Source organism: Pyrus communis, chromosome 17, assembly GCF_963583255.1.
Source record: "Pyrus communis chromosome 17, drPyrComm1.1, whole genome shotgun sequence".
NCBI classification, from domain to species: domain Eukaryota; kingdom Viridiplantae; phylum Streptophyta; class Magnoliopsida; order Rosales; family Rosaceae; genus Pyrus; species Pyrus communis.
The window spans coordinates 4764050-4787920 of NC_084819.1; the positions used below are offsets into that span (position 1 = coordinate 4764050).

At 37.3% G+C, this 23871-nt stretch overlaps 1 long non-coding RNA gene across 1 annotated transcript; it reads right to left on the reverse strand.

Annotated features, from left to right (window-relative positions):
• Nucleotides 1–22234: 22234 nt before the first annotated feature.
• Nucleotides 22235–23607, reverse strand: LOC137722310 (uncharacterized). The gene is made up of 3 exons (XR_011066752.1): nt 23431–23607; nt 22966–23147; nt 22235–22514 (listed from the first exon to the last, which is right to left on the reverse strand). It is a non-coding gene; the product is annotated as an uncharacterized lncRNA (long non-coding RNA).
• Between the last annotated feature and the right edge of the window lie 264 nt (nt 23608–23871).

The following is a 23871-nucleotide window of genomic DNA, read 5'->3' on the forward strand; positions in this document are numbered from 1 at the left end:
ACTATTAAAATAGAAGGTCTTTGATTAGTTTATCCCTTCATCTTCCTTCTCAGTATTTTTTTTAAGAATCTAGGAAATTACCACCCATTTTTACAACTACGTACAACAGCTCGAGATAAAATGCAAATTCAACTAGCACGTTTCTACAATGAGAATGTTAAAGAGATTCTCAAATGCAGAACTCTCTGACACCTCGTATTTTGGCATAATGTTTAATAATATTGACAAGCAAATTGATAATAAATTGTGAGGTGATAGTGAGTCTGACTTTAACCACGTCTTTTGACTGAGCAACTTTTTCACCCCTATTGCGAATTGAGGGCCATTTTTAAATTTTAATTCAAGTCATACTTCACGAATTTTACTACCAGATTTACATGTACGTAAGAATGGTAGCTAATCCTCTTATTTCACATTAGACTAATCTAAACTGTGATGGGTGATTCAAACTCAAGTGCAGCTTCCCCGACCTCTTGTGTGTGTTTCCTTCAATTTTAATCTGCGTGTTGCTCAAGAAAGTAGCCAAGAGTATTGACAATTCGTTGATATTACTTGAAGTCGTTTTATGAGGTTGTGCCTTGCAATGTCAAAAAATGTGAGGCCAGGATTGTTTATTCTCATGCCAAAATAAAAGCAAATTACGTGCGCCTAATACATTATGATAGTTAACTACTTGTAAAGATCGAAAATGTGCTAGGCCAGGCTATTTCAGACCTGTCACAATATTTCAGGTTGTGATATGTTAGGCTTTGAGTGACAAAGCTTCGACCCATGTCCACCTTTGTAAGTTGTGCTTCTCAGGCTTGGTCGGACCACGGGTTTGTGTGTTCTTGGGTACACAATCCTAATGGAATGGTTATGGTCCTATGGAGGATATATAGTACATGTGTTTGGGGTGGGTTCGGGGCTGTTTTAAAAAATCAAAGTCCGATATGTAGCAGTTGATGGTATTTCCATCCTCAACTCGAACTCGGCCCGGTTATATATGTTTATTAATATAATTATTATGGATTAGTATGTAATAAATACATATAGAAAAGCATGTGGTTCCACTCTAACCTAAGTCTAGAGTTTTAGTCTTTAACCCCAACTTTTGAGAGCACAAATATGATATACACGATTCATTTGACAATTTCATTACCACATGACGCGACAACATACTTTTGAACTCGTTATGAAGATTTGATGTAAGATGAAAGTTGGTCATTATAAGAAATTATTTTCTTGTAACATATGGTACGCTACGAATTGTAAAAGAGCTGAAAATGACATTTTTCTCTCTTGGTGTACTGCGGGCAGATTCATCGGCTCTGAGACACAAAAATATGCAAATGTCTACCTTTGGAAGTGGCTCCACAAAGTCAATAGGAAATAGGAAGAGAGGACCCACCTCTCTCTCAATTTGCTTTCACACTTTAACGTCTGTTCGAGGGGAACCGGATTCTCTCCGGACTTAAAAGGAAATGAGCTCAAGGATCAAATGATTTGGGTCATTGAAATTTGATTAAATGACTACAATTATTATAAATTTTAGAGGGACTCATATTTGTAGCTATTAGATCAAATTTCAATGGTCTGGATCATTTGATGAGTATGCTCAATTCCTTTAGGTATGGAGGGGATTCGGTTCCTGTTTGACGAAGGTGAGTTTTGTCTTATAACTTTTAGTTTAATTTTTGTTAAAGATGAGATTATCCAAACACTTGGATTATCTAAGATCTAAATGGCCCCAACTTATTTGATCTTTTCGTTATTGCTTTTTAGGGTTTTGGAGTTGAGTTGTACCTTCACTGGATTGGATTGTGATGGATCCACTTGTCATGTTTTCTTCTCATTCTCCCTACCATGAATTTAAGGGGTTTTTAATTATTAAACTAATCATTGCTCTTAATACTCTAGACATTCATTAGTGCTTTAATTACATATTAGATGATGCATTTTTATTGTACTCAACTCAACTAAGTAATGAAGGAAGAAAAAAAAAAAAAAAAAAAAAAAAAAAAGAGGAAGTCAAACATCATGTGGAGCCTCCAAGCAAGCGATTTCATGTTTCATCGTAAAAAATTGTGCCCTTCATGGTTACGGTCTCGTTTAGGGTGGAAGTGGAATTGATAACTTTTTTTATTTTTTTATTTTGAACAAACGATATTATCTACACTAAGGGGATGAGGGTGGGCTTAACCTCACAATGAGTTGGTAATAATGTAGTTCAAATTCCCCTTTTGGCAAAAATCAAACCTACGACCTTTCACTTACAAGTGAAGATGAATATTACTAGACTGTAGCACTAAGTAAAGACGAATTGAGAACTTAAAGAAAAAGAATAAGACGAATTGAAAACTTAAAGAAAAAGAATTTTAGGATGTAGGTTATTTAATGTTAGAAATACCTTGGGTTGTATTCAAATATTTTTTCTTTTTCTCAAAAAAACAAAAAAAAAAAAAAACGGTTTTAGTGCCTACCTTGCACTTTAGTATCATGGTATACAAATACATTAATAGGAAAATATTAAGTAGGGTGTATTGTACAAAATGTATAATTTCAATCAAGACAGTCCTAAACAAAAATGGAGTTGTTATTTACGCTACCCAATCATCATTCAACACTCCTTTTTATACATTTTTTTGGCATTTTAGCTAAAATGGTCATGATATTGGCATAACTCTTCACTTTGGTCTCCAACATTTGAAATCGATAGAAATGATCTTTGAGTTTGTCCACAATTAATCATTTTGGTCTTACCGTAAAAATCTCTGTTAAATAAGAATCAAAATGACAAAAATACCCTCAATTTCATAAACAATGGCCCGAAATGACTTGACAAAAATAAAAATTGCGAGTATTTTTGCCAAATTTTCATCATTTAATGAAGATTTTTCACAGAATAACTAAAATGATTGATGACAGACAAACTCAGTGACTAGTTCTATCGGTTTTAAGTCTCAAGGACCAAAGTGAAGAGTTATGAGAATCTCATGATCATTTTAGCTAAAGATCCTATATTTTTTACTTTGTGTTAGAAATTTGTATAGTAAGGTGACATTTTGGGCTACAATCAACAACTCTGTATGTGAAATGGAGAATAAGCTGTCGTTTAATTTTTTGAACTACCATATTTAGTACTACGGTATAGTGGTATTTCTCTTTACTTCTAAGTGAGAAGTTTTAGGTTTGATTATCGCCAAAGGCGAATTCGAATTACATTATTGCTAATCCATTGTGAAGCTTTGTCCACTGTCTCATCTATTAGTGTAGATAATATCGTTTGTTAAAAAAAAAAAAAAAATTCCTGAACTAACGCCATAGTTGACATGGACCTTATAAACGATTTATGTGATAAAATTCAAAATCTAAATTTTTAAAAATTAGCCAATTTACCCTATTGTTTAATTCTATCCCTTATCTCAATAATCTCCCCCGTCGGTTACAAAGAATGGCATATCTTACGAGGCATGCCCTGACACGTCATGTTTGACGTTTGATTAGTTGACCATTAACTGTGATGGTCTTAGTAAGACTCTGATCGCAATCGCAGAAGAACAATTCTCCCCTCTTTTCCATATATAGCAAGTTGCACCTCTTATCTCTCACTACTTGACAAAACAACCCGTCCATGCCAGGTCCCACACATTGCCATTTTATCCAGATGATAGGAGCATATTTATGCGACTTAGTTAGCTTGTTTTCTTGCATTTACATAGCTAATTTCTACTTGTTAGAGTGTTTTAAGCTATTTTCGTGTGTTTTCAGGTTCAATTGACAAAGTTGGCAAGAAAGTGCAATTTGGAGCATTTTAGAGCAGTTTTGGGCTTGGAATGGATTGCACATGCATAGAGCAAGGTGGATGGACGAATTTAAAGATCAAGAGAGGCTAGGAATGTGATTAACATCTAGAAGAATTAAATTGAAGACTTGGAAGATAAGGAATCAGCTACAAAGACGGAATATTATCCAAATTACCTTATCTTATCCAAACCTTATCTTATCCAAATCTTATCCAACCTTATCTTATCTTATCCTATCCTAATCTTTTCCTACCTTAATTTCAGCTTCAAAGATGACTCCTTTTCACATTAAATCACCTAAATATCAGGTTCTAGAAGCCCTATTTTCGTGCCCTAAGTTTATGCCACATGTAACCCTTCTAGAAGTTCTAGAATCTGCCACAAGGACCATTCCTTGTCCTCATTGGAATCTGATTGAAAGTGTCCTTGTTCTTTGGTGATTTGGAGTCCTAATTCCTCTCCTTTTCAGACCAATTTCGTGCCTTCCCTTCACCCTATAAATACATGATGCCGCAACACTCATAAACCACCACCCCACAATTTCACACCACACCATCCACCACACCTCAAGAGCCTAAATTCACATAAATCCCCATTGTGCGCAGCAAGGAAGGAAGGAGGAGCCACCTGGAGTGTTTCTAGGTGTATTCTATCTTTGTTTTTAATGTTTAAGTTTAATTATCTTTGTTTTGCGAACATGAGGAGCTAAACTTGTTTTAACTAGATGAGACTTTGAAACCATGATTATATTTGCAATATGAATTGATTACTTTCAATTGTGATTTCATAAATCGTGAATACAATTTATTTAACTGTTTGATTAATAACTTATTCTTGTGTGTTGATTAAGAGGGTCCGCTTAGTTTGCATGCCTGAATTTGATGCTAAAATATAAGGGAGTTTTACCTAATCGTTATGAACTTATATTTATAAGTAGTGGAGGTTGCTAGTCACGATTGTGTTAAGTAAATTCCTGGCAAGAGCATCATGCTTTTCATAGTTACGAATGCCTTGTCAATGCTTATGATTTTTGCAAAGCTTAATGATCTTTGATTGTATCTCTATTACGCTGTTCATGTAGGGAACTATTGAAGAATAATTTGGTTGCCGATGCGTATTCCATCCAATTCAATGACTTAAGGAAAATCTGAGGGTTAATTAGTGCTGTTCACAGTTAATCTGGGGTGTTGAGGTTCATGGTCTATTCGAAAAGCAACTGGAAATCAATTTGTATGCAAGTGTGTCATGTGTGGAGAAGGACCCTCTAGCTAGCTTATCACCCATATTTTCCCCTAATTTCGTCCAAAGTTATTTAAGTCTTTAAATCTGTTTGTTTTTACCTTAATTTCGTCCAAAATCCAATCCCCCTTTACTTGGTTGTGTCTTTTAGTTAGAATTTGTCCAAACTTGTGTTTTTAAGTGTTTTGAGTCAAGTTAAAAGTAATTTTCGTCCAAATCATCCTTTAGTGTCTAGTTTGAGTCTATTTGATTACTTTGTGCTGTTTTGAGTCTTTTTAGTTTGTTTTGAGTTGTTAGAGTCTAGTTTTCTGTTTTTGAGTCTAGTTTAGTGTTTTAGAGTTTAATTTGAGTAGATTAGCATCCCTTCTAATCCCCGGCCTAGAACGATCCTTACTTACATATACTACAATCATATGGTTTTAATTTAAGTGTTAGAATATTTCACATCACCAGACACGACAAACTGAAAACTATGACAGCATGCATGAGCTAAATCAAATTAAGCACGTGTCTAAACTAGGAGCCTACGTGCTACCTTCTTGTCACAAAAAAGTATAGGTCCCACGCATCCACTTGGAGCAAGAAGCCCCCACGATAGAATGAATATTTAGTACATTCATTTGGCTTTTTTATGAAATCTTTGGATGTTCTTGAATTGAATTCAAAATCTAAATAATTTGATAAATATTTTTTGCAACCAATCATGTTTTAATTAAAGAAATTATTGTAGTTTAGCTTCATATTTCAACCAACTTGTTTATTTTTTGTGTATACAATAGTGAGTGTCAAAAAGATTTTAGTTTTGAGTGGTCGTGGTGATGTTCACCGAAAGGGAGAGAGTAAAGAGGGAGTTACGGGAGAGAGTTTGAAAGATGAGAGACGGTTGAGTGGGTAGAAAGAGAGAGAATTGGTTGAAACGAGGGAAAATGGAACCGTGAGGGAAAAGTGATGGGATATGGTGTGTGTGCGGAAGAGAGGGAGATGGACGTGAGATAGAGGGAGAGAAAGAAAATATATTTTAAAAAAGATAAGAAAAAGAAATGATGTCTAAGATGATGGCACAAAAGTGTCAGTTTCAAAACCCATAAAATATTTGGTGTAAGCAACTCGCATGACCATCCCTCATCATTAAGCCTCTTTTAAGTCTTTTTTTTTTTTTCTTTAAATTTTCCCATGCCAGACCAAGCAGTGATGGACACTACACAAGGTCAATTTAGAATTTGAATTTATTTCAGATAAATTTTTACTGTTTCAAACGTAACTTCTTCGTTATAACTTCGAATTAAGTTCCGTTTACGGTCACGTGTTCGTAAAAATGAGTACTATTCGAAAATAGTAAAATAAGACTGAAAAAGTGAAAGGAAAATTAAGGTCCATGTGGAAGGCCTACATGGCATCTCAGGGGTATTTTGATAATTTCACTACTACTGAGAATAAAATATAATAAATCTTGGGGTGTTTCAAAAATTTTCGGCATTAAGGAATAAAATAAGAATAAATGTGGGACGGGATTTTTCCAAGTGGTCTAGAGAGTGTCCTCATGGACCAACAGAAGATGGACACCCTAGTAAGTCAATCAACAATCATCAAAATATCATCATAGTCTCCACGTGTACGAGGCTATTCGTACATGAAGTCTGCAGTGATATTCTCCCATATCCATCCGGATATAAGGAGTGACTGTAACAACTCGAACGATTTCTTTCTTCCTGCTTTAACTAGCTGACAAATCAAGTTCTTGCTTAATGCCTAAGGAATCTCCTTTTTCATCCTCAAAAGTAAAAGGGTCGGACTTGGAAATTAGCTAACAAAGTTTCCTGATGGTCTGTAAGTAACGTCACATTAATACTCGTGAGTTGTAACTGAAATAGGATTTGACGACCGAGTCATCTATGTGCTTTTCTATTGAGATCTTTAGCAACTAGGTTTGTACAACCGAGGTAGTACACAATGGTGAGATCATAGACGTTGATTGATTTTTTTTCCATCGCCGCTATCCACAATTAAGCTTCTTCCCAGTAAAGATGTATTTCAGAGTTTTAAGGGAGTCGATGAAGATTTTGGCATGTTTCTCCATAAAGAAACCGCCATCAAGTTTTTAGTGTAAAGGTAGCAGTTGTCAACTCTAAGTCGTAGGTAAGATAGTTCACTTCATGTGGTCCTAGTTGTCAGAAGGCATAAGTGGTTACCCTATCATGCTACATTAGCACATAGCCAAATCATTCAATGAAGTATCACTGCAGATTTCGAAATTATTGGTGTCATTGAGAAGTGTAAGAACAATAGTCGAAAAGAGACAACACCTCAATTGTCAGAAACTTAATCACATTCACGTCTCAAAAAAACCTAACTTCTTTCTTGGTCAACTTTGTAAGGAAGAAGGCTAAGGTGGAGAAAGTTAGCACATACCAATGGTAAAAGACCAGACCAAAGATACCTAGTATTTCGCAAAACCTTGTGGGGGTTTCCAGTTTTCTACAACTGCAACATTTTTGGGGATTGACAAGAATGTCGTCTGCTGAGATCATGATGACAAAAAAAAAAGGCACATAATTTAAACAAAATTAGTATTTAGGGAATTTAGTGTAACGCTGACTCGCTTTGAAATTGCTTAGATCAAATCATCGGGGTTTAGAAAGTTTGACTTCATTATTGAGAGTAAATAAGGAAGTTCTCAATAAGGTTATCACAAATCTCTCGGGATATGGGCAGAATACGCGGTTCGTCAGGTTCATGAACGATATTGGAGCATTCGCCAACCAGCATAGCATCACAAGGAACTCATAATGAACATGTCAAGTCCTAAACGCAAACCTAGGAACATCATCATTTCTGATCTTCAGTTGGTCTCAACCAAATTTCAGATCAATCTCGAAGAAAGCTCGGGTTATATACAGTTGGTCAAAGAGATCTTCAATTTTAGACATGGATTAATAGTTTTTAATCATCACCCAATTAAATTGCTAGTAAACAATGTAAATTTTTAAGGTTCAGTCTTTGCTCTTCATGAATGGAAGCAGAGGTCTCTACGATGAAAATTCAAGGAAAATAGGTGTTATACCTGGACGTAGATCAATGGTGCCTCACATGTCTCAATCTAGTGGTATCACAAATAGATATTTAGGAATGACGTCAAGAATTTAGTTTGACCGGTTTCACAATTTCCAACTGTACTGGATTGATGTCTTCTTCTACAACACGTGCTAATAAGCCTTCACAACTTTTCTCAATAAATGTTTCGCCTTTACGGCAGGGATTTTGTGCTTCAGTTTTTTATGTTTGCTAGTGGAGATGACCATATGGATAAAAGGTCGTCGAAAAAATGACTACTTTCGATCGATGCTCCACCAAAGGAATAATAATAATGTAGTTGATCCATCTCTTGGATTATGTGGAATTCCACGATATCCAACAAAATAAGATTAACTAGCATTCCTGGATTGATAATGGAAATGGTGCAGCCACTACTCTCACACTGGACATAACATAATTGCCTTGTGGCATTGGAATTCTCGAGATGTACCTGACTAAGGTACCATGTGGTTGAGGTATTTGAACAAACAAGGCTAATATGACTGATTGGTGGTTTATATCGTTGACACGACTACAAGTTTGTTGCTTCTGCATGGTTTGCTCCTAAGTTTCCACGATCGTTGTTCCGTTGTCCCTACATGTCTGGATATGTGTGTATGTTGGTTGTGTCACTATCTAACGTTTCTATGGTATTCTAGTAATGTATATCTCTATGGAACAATGAACCGGTGTCCTGGCAATGGTATGATATCCATATACCGCATTATATTTTCAATATAAAGAACATATTGCCTAAATAATGGATGACAACTCCTAGAAACAGGACAATCTTGTTCTGGTGTGTCACCAAAGTTGGCTACTAACTAGGGCATGGTCGGAAGAGTATGTAAGATTTCTAGGAAGGTTGTTCATGTGAGGTGATTTTTTCACTTTTGGGAACACTAACTATTGCCTTTGGTGTAATTATGGAAACTAGTGTTTGTGAAACTGCCTTAAGCTCAAGAATGAGAATTATCAAAATTCGATCTTCCTCCTGAAGATTCGAAATCATAACGGATATGTTTGAAAGATTGACATTTTCGGGGACTAAATGTGATTGTCCCCCAGATGTTCTTCCATTAACTGCATCCACATCAGCCTTACTATAGTTACTTGAGACATTTTCGAGACTTCGAGGTGAAGCAAAACCTCGAGGAAATTTTGGGAGGTGGCACAAAAAATAAAGATTGCCACGGATGAAAGCGCTTGTAGTTTCCTAACAAAGAAGGGTTGGTAACGATGGCTGCATAATAGTTGGGATTCATCGGTAAATTGTAGGTGGTACATAATTATCAATATAACTACCTTGCTTCAGGGTCAGCAAAACGTCTTCATTTCAGGTCTATCTATGGCAATGAGGTTCTTCGCTTAAAAATCTAATGGCAGTCACCAAAACATTCTTCTAGAAGGTCGGTAAGTCATAGAAAAGTGTCAGCGATTATCATTCCAAGTTGCCCAAAACTCATGAAAAGTTGGCATATTTTGTGTTTGACGAGGTGGCATAATTATGACGTTAGAATTCAAGAACCGAGAAGGCTTACATCACGCGTGTGATGATTTCGATACTGCCTAACCTATGCTCTGATACCAAATTGACACACCTCGACCCGGATTGTCCACATAGACACTTGAATCGCGATGTACTGGCCGACACCCAGAAGGTGACGTAGCCATAAAACATAGTGATGTGGAAAAATGTGAATAAATTAAAACCTAAAAGTAACTAATTTAGAGTGTGCATATGAACAGGATTGAACCATGTCACACAAGTGATGTTAGAGCATGGATAAATTGCAGTAAAAGAAGAGTAAAGACATATATACCGAAATGATGAGTCTCTTACATAATAGCTTTTACCAACAATCCTCATTGTCACAAAACCTCTGCCATTAAAATCCTGGAGGGGTGAAAGACAAGGGTGAATGGTCCTGAAAATAAAGTTTGTAAAACCTTTTCGAAAAGTGTAACCATTCGCTGTAAAACAAGTATATGGTTTCCTAAAAATATTATAATACTAGTATGTAATATGGTACCCTATAGCAGAAGTGAGTGAAAAGATGTAGGGTACACCAACAAGGTATCTCAACATTAAATCTCAAAATGTTATTACAAGAAACCAATGCTCATTAATTTATGTTGGCACACAAGTCCATTGTAGAGATATTCAGACAATGGAACATGTTGGGTGCAGGTTTTAAATTCTGGTACCACATCACGTGAGCTACCTAGTCGCATCACATACGAGTCCAAAACATCACACAAAAGGACAAGCTATCACTTAACTCTGGATCCAAAGCAAATGTGAACGGTGCATGTGAACTATACGTGAAGCTGGTCCTTGGCCCAGGGCAGTACAATAACTAAGAGACACCGTACAAACATGTAATAATGAGTAGATAAAACGCAAGGATGTCATGCCACAAGTTTATGCTTACAAATAATATTAGAAACATAAAGTGTACGGAAAGTCTATTTGTACCAAAACGAAGCTTAGGACGAGAGGAATAAGGTTATACCCATTTTAAGGCCAAAAGTTGGTCGAAGCTACTCGAAATATGGCCTAAAAGCTACTGCCTGACTTGGAACCTTCTGAACAGGGGGATTCGAGAATGCAAGTTCAAATCCCTAGCCTAGAGATTGTGGGAAGTCGTCTTACACCTTCAAACTCAACCAAATCAACAAGGTTTGGCATGGAAAATCCTACAACTTGTCGGAAAACATGGTGGGTTGGATATTTGTCCTTTAAACAAGTAAAAACCTGCATGCATGTTAGAAAAATGCACTGGAACTCAAAAGAGATTTTAATGGGAGAAATCCCGAGCTTACTGTGTATCGAGAAGTTTGAATTCGCCAAAGTTCATTGAACACTGAAACAAGAACCTTGTTTAGTCCTAGTGTGGCACCACTAAGGAGTTGCATATGGTCCTAGATAATTTTTGGGAGAATTTGGGAGGTGTTGATGAAGCTTTGGAGTAGTGGTGGTGGTGATGTTCACTGAAAGGGAGAGAGTAAAGAAGGAGCTACGAGAGAGAGTTTGAAATATGAGAGAAGGTTGAGTGGGTAGAAAGAGAAAGAATCGGCTTAAATGAGGGAAAATAGGACCATGAGGGAAATATGTGAGGGAAAAGTGATAGGATATGGCGTGTGTGTAAGAGAGAGAGAGAGAGAGAGAGAGAGACATGAGATAGAGGGAGACAAAGAAAATATATTGAAAGAAAGAAAAGAAAAGAAATGATGTCTGATGGATGACGACATAAAAGTGTGTGTTTCAAAGCCCATAAAAATATTTGTTTAAGCAACTTCCATGGTCATCACTCATCATTAAGCCTCTTTTAAGGCTGATATTTTTTCCCAGGTAGGACCAAGCAGTGATGCATGCTGCACGAGGTCAATTTTTAGAATTTGAATTTATATTAGGTAAATTTACATTGTTTTGAACATAACTTCTAACATGCCCCGACCCCGATATCTCCAAATACCAGGATAGGCACGTGCAGGCTGACACCCAAGGGCAAAGAAGCCATTTAAACATGCATGCAAGTTATAAAGAAAGAATGAACGTAAATAAAATATGTAAATTTGAATATAATGAAGTATGCAATAGTAAGAATGTGTTTAGAGCATACAACTAATCAAGAAGAGTACGAAAGGAATATTTTAAAATAAATGAGGTTACAAAGAAAGTGGGTCCTACACCAAGAGAGGAGCTCGAAACTACTGATATGGGAGTGCCTTGATGCGGGGATCATGTGCCTCGATTTTAAATCCTGAAGGGGGCGCAAAACAAAAGGGTGAGTGGACCAAAGTTTATAATAATAATACTAATAATAAGAAAAACATTTTCTTTCTGAGCATACTAACTCCCTGTTTTGAAAACTCATATAGTACTACATAGTAGGTTTTCTGAAAACTCTAGCATGCCATGAAAAACATTCGTAAAACATGTATGTGTAAACCAGTGCTCAGTAATGGTAATATAGTCGCCCAAAGGCAAATCCTTAAATCACATCAATGATGTACTCAACTAAGGGTATGACAGTTGCTCGAAGGCATAACCATCACCCGAAGGTGAAGTTGTACGACACTGTGTTATGCTAGTGAAGAAATATGGTAGGTCCCATCATCAGAAGGTGAAGTTGTACAACTCTGGGTCACGCCATAGAAGAAACATGTGCATAACATAACACACCGACAATAGCCATGGCTAGTGAAGCTGTCTGACATTGGTTTAGCCAGTGAAGCTAGGAGTATGTCATAAATATCCTTAATTGTGTCTTATGGCGATATACGTATACATACTTGTGTTTTGTGTATGTGTTGTATGATAACCCACTAGACAAGCATCAAAAACGTATCTCAGAAACTTAAATTAAATCACCAGAGCCCAAAAGCTCAAAGCACTAATTATTTAACCATAATAAATTATATTCATAAATCTATAATATATCATACGCGTAAATTCAATAATTCATAACGTTTCGTAAAACATAATTCGATAAATCATAAATAATGCATAAAATGTAAAATCATGAAATCATGGTTTTTGTGAATGCAAGCCTAGCATTCAAAAAAAAAAATCATGCAATTTGAGAGGGGGTCGACCCATAAATATTCTGCTATCAGGGAGCTGTTTGAACTAGAGAGGATAGAGTCATTTCTAACCGACTCACCTAAACACAAATAGAGACCATTCAATAAAACTCTACTAAAATAATCGAATTTGGGAACACGAACAGCGGATTCGAATTCGGCATGTCAAAAAACTTAAGAAGGGACCTCTGGTTCCCCAACACGCTATCGCACATGCCATCATGGGGCGGTGGCCTTAGTCACCACTTACCGAGATAGGTCACCGAAAAAATCGCCGGCGCTGTCGTGGTCTGCGGTAGAGCACAGTGCTTCCGGTTGAGGTGCGTACGCTCCACACGCATAGCATTGCAGCGCCACATGCCTCCGATTATAGGTGTACTCGCCTTCCTCACGAGGTCGGGGATTTTACAGGTTTCAGGCCGACTTTCAGAGCTTATTTTGAGCTCGATTCTCATTCAATTTCAGTGATATAAGAACTTAAATGAAGTTAAGAATGTAGGGAATCGATACATACCCATTGGAGGTCGTGACATGGCCAGAGTTGGCGAGAAAAGGGGTTTGAAAATGGCCAAATGATCATGGTTTCAACTTCCAGAAATCTGGAAAAGTTTTCCCAAGATGTTTCGTGTATCCAACACTCAATTAACACTTACCAACTATCCTAATCTAACCTAAAACATGATATAGAAGATTTTGGGAGCTTACCTGCGTCGAGGATGGCAAGGACTCACCGTGTTTCGTCGGGGAAGATGATGCATAGTGACTGTCAAGAGAGAGAGGGAGTGAGATCGAAGAGAGGTGAGAAAGGGAGGAGGGAGGGTCCACAGATGGTCATGGTGCTTGCCAGAATGGTGAGGGTAGTGATGGTGGATGCAGTGCCATCGTTATTTGTTTGTGTGTGTGCGTCTGTGATCGGAGTGGAGAAAAGGGTGTAGAGATGAGAGGGAGAGAAAAACGGAAAGAGTTCTAGAGAGAGAAGTCCACGGGGAAAAAAAAAAGAAAAAGAAGAAAGAAAAGAGGGAAAAAGAGTGGGATGGGAGACAACCCAAAACAAGGGTGGGCCCCAATGGCACACCAAACAAAGTAAAATTACCATAATGCCCCTATGTTTCAAATTCCATAAAATCTCTTTTCTAGCTCCAAATTCGATTCCGCTTGTGCCCACGTGCTTGAAGCGACGAGCACTATAAGGATACATCATGGAAACAAATCTCATGTCATATGACAAGGCGGTCAACAATCTACTCCTGTTAAGAAAATTTTGTCCCTGAAATGTGAAATAACTTGCCATACATAAAAATACTAGAAAATAGGAAGAAATATATAAAGAAGAAATCAAGTTAGAGCAGCTACATAAAACAGAATGCCATTCCTTCGCAATCAAATTGCAATGATTCCTCATTCATGCCTCCAAGCTCATACTTTATTCCTTCCTCAATAATATAGTATAGTATAATACTTAAAAAAAAAAATAAAGTTGAAAATATATATTATTGTGTAATAAGATAAGGTTAAAAATATATACATATAATAAGATGACAACAAAAATAGATATATACTAACGTAGGATTCAAATACTTGGACTGAGTTTAAAATCGAAAGTGGAAATGACTCACCCAAAATTTGTAATGTCAAAAATACACATATAAATATAATAATGTAATTTAAAATATTTTCACTGAAAATCAAAACCAAAAATGAAAATGGGCCTTTCCCAAGCATCAGTAATGTCACTTACTCCAAGAATAGGTGTGTGTGTCTTGGGTCGAGTCCAAACCATAACTAATTAATAACTACTATCGTTGGTAGGCCGACTTGCCCACTTGCTTAGCGAACCTAACAAATAAGCCATCGATATTACAGTCTGCAGCCCGTAATACCAATAACTCATTGATGTCTCGGTAAGCAAGTGAGAAGTTCCCGAGTCTCGGGGGTGGCAAAATACCATTTTGCCCATTAATGTGAGAATGTGCCTAGATCGTCCAATTTACACCTTGATCATGCTCCCACACTCCCCCAAAGTGTACCAATTAGAGCTGCTAGAAGTGCTTTGACATCCACGTACACATGAACAATAAAGTCTTGGAGCAAAATAATTGAAAGATACGAAGAGATAAACACTTGTTGTAAAAAATTTCTTTCGTGACTATGCACGGTGATCACTCTCTTGATCAAGAGGTACAAATTCGAAACTTATATTAGAGGAACTATCACTCTGACCATTTCCTTCGAATAATGGTTGTCACTTCAAAGCATTCACAGAAACTGACCCTATAATCACCAGGCTCGGAACCTACAGTTTTACCTTCACTAATTCCTTACTAAAAGACGGCTCAATCCTCAAAACCACTTGGAACTTGTCCTGGTAAGTTTGGTAGGCTTGTGACAATGTTATGCTCCTAATGTTCCTGTTAGTACCGATATGAAATTGGGCGCACATGTCATCTAAGTCTATCCATCGTGAGTTCCTCACAGATTTGGCGAGAAACCATGTCGAGAAGGCTAAAAGAGCACTCAAGCTTTTATGGGTCAAAACATATCCAGTAAATATAGAGTACAAGATATCTAGATTAAATATACAACTCTACTGCTTAAATGCGTGTAGGATCCTAACTTGGTTATGTGGTAGTAATTTGAATGGTCGAACGTTAACTCAACTTGAATGATGGTCTAATGAAAATTGACAAATAGGAACTTAGGCTTTGTCTAAACAAATTTTCACAACAACTTGCTACAACGGTAACTACATGGATATTCAATCACTAACGGTGATGATTCACTTGATAGGGTGTTGATTGAGTGATTCTGTTTGACAATCTCAACTAAAAACTTCCACATCTGAGTGGTTAATCTGGACAATTTGGCTACTTCAGAAATGATACAAAGAGCAGTAAGGTAATCCAGGAATGACAAAAACATATGTTAGGACCAGGAAATGAATATGGGATTATGAACAGGGCCGATTGAACTTAAACATCAAAGAGTCTGAAAAATTTGAAAAAGAGGAATTCGGCCAAATGGTTCAAGGTATAGTCTTCACAAATTGATGGATAATACATCGAGTGAGTTGGTTGACAAACATCAAAACATTACCATAGTCGCCATGGAGGGGTCTTATTAAGTTTTCCAAGTAAGAATGGTAGCCATTGACTTATGGTCGTAGATAGGACGGTTCACTTCGTGCGTTTCTAGCTGTCGAGAGACACACGTGTTACTCGATCATGCTGCATCAGCAAGCGGCTAAACATTCAGTAAAACGTCATTGTAGGATTCAAAATTGATCGATGTCATTGAAAGGTGTAGAAATAATGGTCGGGTGAGAAAACAATTTAGTTGTCGGAAATCTCGTTCATAATCAACATCTCAAATAAAACTAACTTGTTTCCTAGCCGCACATGGGTATTGGGTTATGATCAAAGAATCGTTGACAACTATCGATAGAAATCGAGAAGACCAATGTTATTTCGTAATTTACGACATTCGTGAGGATTGTCGATTTTCTACAATTACAACCTCAATTTGATAAGAATATCTTTTGCTACACTCATGTCTCCCAACAAAGGTATGTAAACTAAGCAAGGTTTACATTTGAGGAATTTGGTATAAAGCTGGCTATTGATGTTTGGTACATTTCACCCCGTTGTTTGAGTAAATAAGAAGGTTATCAATAAGATAATCACGAATCCGTCGAAAAAAATACATGGAATACTTGATCCGTTCGATTCATAAGTGTTGTTGGAACATTGTCAACTTATTAAGAGACAATGCAATAATTGAGAATTCATGTGAGGGTCCACACGATTGCCTTCAGCAGAAACAACCAGCTCGAGAAAACTGATTTGGTCTTCCTAAGCTGACACTTGCTAAACTTCGTTTATAACTAGTGCTTCCTATTTTCTCCAACATGAACTTCGGGTGTTTCAAGTAATCTCCATATAGGTATGACTCTCCTCGCCATTCCTAGGGAACACAAGTTGCAGAGTATCGGTCTGATTTGAAAGTCGTCCATCAATCAATTACGTCAAACTTGAGGCACAATCCTGACATAAATTTCTTATGCTTAAAATAGGATGTGACTATTCAGGCAGAATGATAATTGCACAACCATGCCGAATGCCATTAATAAACAGAAGCCGTGACATCCAAATGATATCAAGGCTGACACACTAATAGGGTAGGAGAAGATCCTAAGTATGCTCTGAACAAACCATGCCTTGATATCAAACTGACATGCCTTGACCCCGATATCTCTAAATACTAGGATAGGCATGTGTTGGCTGACACCTGAGGGTGACGAAGCCATTTAAAGATGCCTGCAATTTATAAAGAAAGAACGAACGTAAATAAAATATGTAAATTTGAATATAATGAAGTATGCAATTGCAGGAACGTGTTCAGAATATACAACTAATCAAGAAGAGTACGAAAGGAATATTTTAAAATCAATGAGATTACAAAAAATGTGGGTCCTACATCGAGAGGGGAGCTCAAAGCTACTGATACGGGAGTGCCTTGACGTGGGGATCGTGTGCCTCGATTCTAAATCTTGAAGGAGGCACAAAACAAAAGGGTGAGTTGACCAAAGTTTATAATAATAATAATACTAATAATAAGAAAACCATTTTCTGTCTAAACATGCTAACCCCTTGTTTTGAAAATTCATATATTACTACATAGTAGGTTTTCTAAAAACTCTAGCATGCCATGAAAAACATTCATAAAACATGTACGTGTAAGCCAGTGCTTAGTAATGGTAAAATAGTTACCCAAAGGCAAATCCGCAAAACATTCGTAAATCACATCAATGATGTACTCAACTAGGGGTATTATAGTCATTCGAAGGCATAACCATCACTCGAAGGTGAAGTTGTATGACACTGGGTTATGTTAGTGAAGAAATATGGTTGGTCCCATTATTCGAATGTGAAGCTGTACGACTTTGGTTTACGCCAGAGAAGAAACATATACATAACATAACATACCGACATTGGTTTCGCCAGTGAAGCTGGGAGTATGTCATAAATATCCTCAATTGTGTCCTATGGCCATAGACGTATACATATTCATGTTGTGTGTATGTGTTGTATGATAACCCACTGGATAAGCACTGAAAATGTATCTCAGAAACTCAAATCAAATCACCAGAGCTCAAAAACTCAAAGCATCAATTCTTAAACCATAATAAATCATATTTGTAAATCTGTAATATATCAAACACATAAATCCAATAATTCATAACGTTTCGTAAAACATAATTCGATAAATCATAAATAATGCATAAAACGTAAAATCATGAAATCATGCTTTCGTGAATGCAAGCCTAGCATTTAATAAAAAAAAATCATGCAATTTGAGAAAGGGTCCATTCACAAATATTTCGCTACCAGGGAGCTGCTCGAACTAGGGAGGACGGGGTCACTTCCAACTGACGCACCTAAACACAAATAGAGACTATTTAATAAAAATATACTAAAACGATCGAATTTGGGAAAACGGACAGCGGATTTGGATTTGGCACGTCGAAAAACCTAAGGAGGGACCTCCGGTTCCCTTTCTTGCCGCCTGCGTGCACTGCCATGCTCCACCATGGGGCGGTAGCCCGGGTCACCACGGGCCACCCCACGCACAGCCTCATGCGTCCGCGAGTACAGGCGTACTCGCTTTCCTCGCGAGGCCGGGGATTTTGCAGGTTTTAGGCCGACTTTCAGAGCTTATTTCGAGCTCGATTCTTAACCAATTTTAGTGATATAAAAATCCAAATGAAGTTAGGAATGTAGGGAATTGATACATACCCATTGGAGGCTGTGACATGGCCGGAGTTGCCCGGAAAAAGGGTTTAAAAGTTGCCAAATGGCCACGGTTTCAACTTCCAGAAATCTGGGAAATTTTTCCCGAGATGTTTCCTACATCCAACACTTGATTAACACTTACCAACTACCCTAATCTAACCTAGAACACAATCTAGAAGATTTTAGGAGCTTACATGCGTCGGGGATGACGAGGACTCGTCGTGGTTCGTCAGGGAAGATGATGCACAGTGACTGTCAACAGAAAAGGAGTGAGATTGAAAAGATGTGAGAAAGGGAGGAGGGAGGGTCCACAGATGGTGATGGTGCTTGCCTGTGTGGCTAAGCTAGTGATGTTGGAGGCGGTGTCGTCGCTGTTTGTTTGTGTGTGTGCGTCTGTGCTCGGAAAGGAGAGCAGAGTGCAGAGATGAGAGGGAAAGAAAAGCAAAGATAATTCTAGAGAGAGAAGTCCACGGGGGAAAAAAGAAAAAGAAGAAAGAAAAGGGGGAGGAAAGAGAGTAGGCTGGGACACAACCCAAAACAGGGGTAGGTCTTACTGGCACACAAAACAAAGTAAGAAATGACGAAATGGGGAAAATATTTAGCGAAACTTAAAATTACCATAATGCCCCTATGTTTCGAATTCCATAAAATCTCCGTTCTAGCTCTAAATTCGATTTTGCTTGAGCCCACGTGCTCTTAGCTACGAGTATTACAAGGATACACCATGGAAACAAATCTCATGTGATATGAGAAGGTGATCAACAAAAGTCAACATTTTTCACCTTGAAGGGCATTTTTGTAAATTCATGCTTTAAAATTATAAAAACTGTAATATTTAGGACAGGTCGTTATAACTTCTTCATTACGACTTTGAATTGAGTTCCATCTATGGCCACGTGTTCCTAAAAATGAGTACTATTCAAAAATTATAAAATATGACTGGAAAAGTGAAAGGAACATTGAGGTCCACGTGGAAGGCCTACGTGGCATCTCTGGGGTATTTTGATAATTTCACTACTATTGAGAATAAAATACAATAAATCACCGGGTGGGATGTCACATATATTTTTTAAAATTTTAATTCAAGTCATACGTCAGGAATTTTGTAACGACTCGTCCCCAAAAAATTACAGTCTTAATAATTTTTAAATGTGAATTTATGGAAATGCCCGTAGAGGCAAATACGTTGATTTTTGTCGACCGTCTTGTCATGTCACGTAAGGTTTGTTTTCTTAGCATATTCTCGTAGTACTCGTCGCTATGGACGTGTGGGTACAAACGAAACGCAATTCGGAGTTATGACAGAGGAGTTATTAACGTTTAAAGTTTAGGGCATTTTAGTAAATTAATTAATATCAAGAAAGATTCAGATTTTTGGAGCAAAATCTGGAAAGTCACGTGTGTGGCCTAGATTAAAAGGAAGAAAAGATGGGCGGTGGAGATGAGAGATAAAGGAGAGAAAGGAGGGGCTGGATGCCCATTTAGAAGAGGAGAGAGAAGAAGGTGACCAATGGGTGACGAGGGAAATGAGAGAAAGGAGAGAAGGGGAGAATGAGAGGAACTTGTCGGGTTCCCTTTGACCCGTACCCAACTTGGCTCCTCCACACCTTCCGACACATTTTCAGGTGATTGTTCTGGTGAATCGCCGCCATCCATCACTTGGAAAACATTCCACAACCCTCCCTCTTCCTTTTCCACCTAAAATTATAATGAATTTGGTTGTAATTTGGGGAAAACATCCCTACAGGAACCATGGGGATCGTGAGGACCCTCGGCCGAGATCCACCAAACCTGAAACGTTTCCATTCAATTGACACCATTAATAGACTCACCATGAACCTAGAAACAAAGCCCAATCAACCTTGGAGGCGTTGGAGCTTGTTTGGAGTTTAATCAAGAACACCCATTTTAAAGGTTTCCGGCGGATCGAGGTGGATTTCGGGTTTTTTTCAGGCCAAATTGGACTTGGCCACAGGTTTGAAAATTGTTCCCCTTATTGAGATATACTTTTCTGAAGAATTTGGTAATTTTTGGAAATAGTTGATTTTTCTGACGAGTTGGGGTGGCCAACCGCCACCTGCGGCGGTGCGTGGGCCGAGACGTCTCCTGACCTTCATAGGATAAATTTGAATACCCCGATTCCATTGGTGAACTCCAATTGACGAATTTCTGTTGTTTGAACGTAGTTCCATTAAGGTTCACCGCTTGATGCTTATAGTAATCGACAATTCGACTATTGGATCATCACCAAACTTTGATACGTTATAGTACATAATATTTAAGGATATTGGAAACTTAGGGATTGGGAAACCGATGTACAGATATTCCCGAATAGGATTTGTAAGTTACGTGTTTTATTGATAAGAATTCTGAGACGTGATTTGATAATTGTTTTAGGCGCCGATTGTTCGTGATGCTTTGATATTTGTGCTAGGGAGTTGTAGTGCAGACCTTAGGTGAGTGGGCTTTTGGTTTTCTATATATACGTATATATGTTTTTCATTGTACCAGAAATGGTTTTAAATGGATTTACGTTTTTTAAATGCCATGTCAATTGCATTACATTTTAGTATATGTATTAGTATAAATATGCATATTATTGCATGATGTTGCGGACACCCAGGTAAGCTTCAGGTGAGTGCATATTGATGATAGTAATTGCAGTGTGTATGGTTATGTTTAGATGCATTTAGTGCTCATCATCTTGCACCCCGGTGTTAGTGTTCCACCCAAGGCTAGGGCCTAACCTTCACGTGATCGTTCACCTCCCGCACCACACGTTCACCTTGGATCTAAGGCAGGTGCTAGCCTGTCGTACATGCCACATTAGGTGGTTCCAACTTTTAAGTGACTTGCGATATATCGCATAGCCTTCACGTGATCGTAGCACTTAAGCGTATCTATTTACACCCAGCCTGTTGTACAGACCACATTAGATGGTTCCGATTTATGTGCAGGAATTGGTAGATGAGCTATAGGCTCAGCTGTACAGGTCACGTTAGGTGACTCCGGCTGACATATCAGTTTACATTGATTTATTTTACCTGGCTTACTTATTTCATTGTTGACATACTTGACATGGGATATACTTGGTTTTCACTACTCTTGAGCATGATTTCTACATACGTATGTATTATTATTTTCTGGAAACTATACAGGTTTTACTGTGAAGGGTTATTACTTTCAGAAAGAGAAATATGTTTTCTAAAGCTTTGTTTTTGTGCCCACTCACTACTACAAATTTTAACATACATGACGCAATTTATGGGTCATGTTAAAAGTTTAATGACGCAAGAATTTAGTGTCATCTTTGTGGGTGTCATTAAAGATACTTTTTATGACGTTGAAAAAGTGTCATGTATTACTTCTAAGGACGCCTAACAAGCGTCATTGAATTAAGAACTTGTGTCATCTATAACCATTTAAGACGCGGATTAAGCGTCATATACAGAGAAATGAGCATCATGGTATACTAAACATGACATACGCACAGTGTCATGTGTAGCTTCTACAGACACCTAACAAGTGTCATTGATTTAAAAAAGTATGTCATCTATTTCAATTTGAGATGCGGATAATGTGTCATAAACAGAGGAATGAGTGTCATGATCAACTAACAAGTATGATTGATTTAAAAAAATATCATCTATTTCTATATAGCATCATGTCCTATAGCACTGAAACCATTTGCAATGTCATTGAATATTAGCAATGACACACAAAGCGTGTCATAAACCGTTCAATACATGTCCTGAAATATGTTTAATGACATATATAATGTATTTTTAATTTGAAAGCACGACCTACATAATTCATCCAGAAAGCAAGATATTGACCTCAATTGAAACAATATTGCTTCATAAATTTGAAATTTATCGACCACCGAAGTATTACAAAAGACAATATAATGTATAGAGCTTTCCTACTAATAAAACTGTAAGTTCACTTAATTTAAAATCTAGTTCTTCTCAAAATCTGGTTGAGCATAAGATCACCAACAACAAATATCCTCCTCCCTTGACGCAGGAGAGACTCCCACCTTTTCTACACAAAAATTATCAACATTAATTAAAAAAATCAATAAGAATAACAATTCTTACTTTCACATGCTAAAACCAAAAAATAAACTGCAAACGGTCATCTGATTATCTCTAGAATCTTGGAAAATTTGAACTTAAAAATCATTATTTCTGTATCCTGCACAGATGAATCAGGTCAAACAAAAAGATCAACAAAAATGCACTATAGTTTTGAGATCACATGGAAGAAAATAAACGAAAACAATAAATTCTCTCCAACCATTCTAGTATAAAATCAAAGATTGATTTAAAGAAACCGTGCAATAAAAATAAAAAAAAGGCATCCATTAATATGTGATAATCTAGAAAATAGGACAGCTGTACATACAAGTAACAAAAGCATCCAGTAATCATACTGTTTCATAAAAAAATAGCACAAAAAATTAAAGGCAAGAAGAGAAAGAATCTCACTTGCATAGAATTTGCATGAATGGAGGATTGACTGGTTGCAGGGGCAAAGGCACTTGATTTGGATGAGGCCTCAGACTCTTTATTTGTCTGACTACTTAATGCGGAAATCTCTAGGACTAATGAGCCTTTCTTCACACGTTTTGCACCAGCAATTGTTGAAACCTACAATTTACATAATTAAACTGCCACCAATGCCAACCTCAGTAAATTAACAATTAGAAAAACAAAACCAATATAAGTTCACAGCAAAATCAAATGTGAATCGACATTACTACCGAATTGGCTCCAAATCCATCCAAACCTAGTCAAACAACAAAATAGCCAATTCAAACTAGATAATAGATTGAACATGAAAACCACAAATAGCACCAAACCCAGATAAACTCACACTAAATCATACAAAATCCATATCACATAGATCTCAAATCATCAATTAACTTATGTAAATGAAAATAAGGGATTTACCTAAACATTGACGATGGCTGGTGATGGCTGACGAAGGCATGGAGCCGTGAGGGGCGACAACGCATGGTGTTTAGAAGGTTGGATGGCGGTGGCACGGGAGGGACTTTTGCTGGCTTGCAGCCTTTTTGTTGAATATCGTCCTCTCCAATGGCAGAACAAAGTCCTGATGGGGAATGAAGTCCCACTCAACCGTTTATGTTATATTTTTCTTTACGACCATATTAAAGAAAAAGGATAAGATTTAGGCTGAACAGGTTAACTGTTCAAACGTGCAATTGTAGTGGGTGTGAAACTGATCTCTTTTTGATAATTGTCTCTTGGTTTTCTTATCTGTTTATTTTAATTTATTTATATTTTTAAAGTTGCGTCATAATTTTATTTTAGTGACGCTTTTAATAAAAGAATGTCATTAAAAAAATTTCTAAGTGTCATGAAAGCCCT